Source organism: Monopterus albus, unplaced genomic scaffold (genome assembly GCF_001952655.1).
Source record: "Monopterus albus unplaced genomic scaffold, M_albus_1.0 scaffold52.1, whole genome shotgun sequence".
Taxonomy (NCBI): Eukaryota; Metazoa; Chordata; class Actinopteri; order Synbranchiformes; family Synbranchidae; genus Monopterus; species Monopterus albus.
In genome coordinates, this window is record NW_018127932.1 from 2,083,148 (window position 1) to 2,084,644 (window position 1,497).

The following is a 1,497-nucleotide window of genomic DNA, read 5'->3' on the forward strand; positions in this document are numbered from 1 at the left end:
AATTATTGCACATGGTGAATTGTATATGGTCTTCTACTTAGTAGGGTAGTGAGGGGTTACTGCACGGAATTTTCACATCTTGCATTTGCCATCAGTCTTACTGTGGCAGGGAAAAATCTGTTGCAAAATATTGTTCTGTGTGTGAAATACTCTTCTTCCTGAAGTCTATTATTATTTCTTTTGTTTTGTTTATACCCGGGCTGAGGTTATTATTATTCAGCAGCCTTGAGGGAATTTAAGGGTGATTACTCACTACAGCAGACGCCATTAAACACAATAGAGCCATTAGAAATGTAAGTTTGACTTTTGTGAGCTTGAGCAAATAAGGTTACTTGTGTCATGATGACAAAATAATTGCAGGTGAGAAGTACAAATCCTTCTCAGCTTGTTCCTATAATTTGTTTTTACACATATATGTGCAGTCCACTCCCATAAACATTAGCCCCTTATTACAATGAGATGTTGACATCTATGCCCTCTGTGTTTAAAAATGATGATGCATGTTGCTTCCGGGTTGCAAGCGAGAGCAGATGTCTTTATTGCTTCTCTTGTCTGTTCTGCGATTTTTCACATCTTCCACATTGTCAAGGTTTTGAACAAATTCTACAACTACTAAAATGCCTCCAAAAGGAAAAAGAGCTAATAAATCCGAAGTGAACGAGGATGTTAAGGCGGAAGAAGATTCTTTTTTAGCGGCACAAGTAGCTGAGATGATGAATCAACAGAAGATTATGCACACTGCGCTGATGTGCCAACTGAATGAGAGTTTCCAAGGCTTTGTGAAACTAATTATGGAGACAAATAAGAGATTCGACGACTTGACCAAAGAAATGCAGGAGATAAAAACGAGTTTGCAGTTCACCCAGCGAGAAGTGAACACGATTAAAATGGACGTGGGGAGGCATGAAAAAACTGCCAAAGACACTTTTCGGGACATCGACAAAACCCGAGAGAGTCTAATAACTATTGCGTGTAAAATGGAGCAACTGGAAGCGCAGTTCAAGCAAAAAAACCTGATCTTTGAGGGAATAAAAGAGTCAGCTGGAGAAAGCTGGACGGAAGCGGAGTCTAAGGTGAAGGAGATTTTAAGGACAAACTACAAATTCATCAAGAAATAGAGATGAAACGGGTTTACAGAGTGGGGAAATTGACCGAACGGGGTCCAAGGGGAATGATGGTTAAGTTGAAGAATGAGAAAGACAAGATTAACATTCTGCAACAAGCCAAGAAGGTTAAGGGAACCAAGATTTACATCAACGAAGATTACCCCGAGGCTGTGAGGAAGAGAAGAAAAGCGTTGATGCCACTGTTAAGAGAGGCTAAGGACAGAGGAGAAATCGCATTTCTGCAATACGATAAACTGGTGACCCGACCACGGAACCAGGATTTTGGACCCAAGACCAGCACGCCAAGACAAGGAGAGCACGAGGGGGCCGCTAGACCCTCTCATGTCTGTAGAAACTTGCAGCAATACTGATATCTGCAACGGCAGATGAG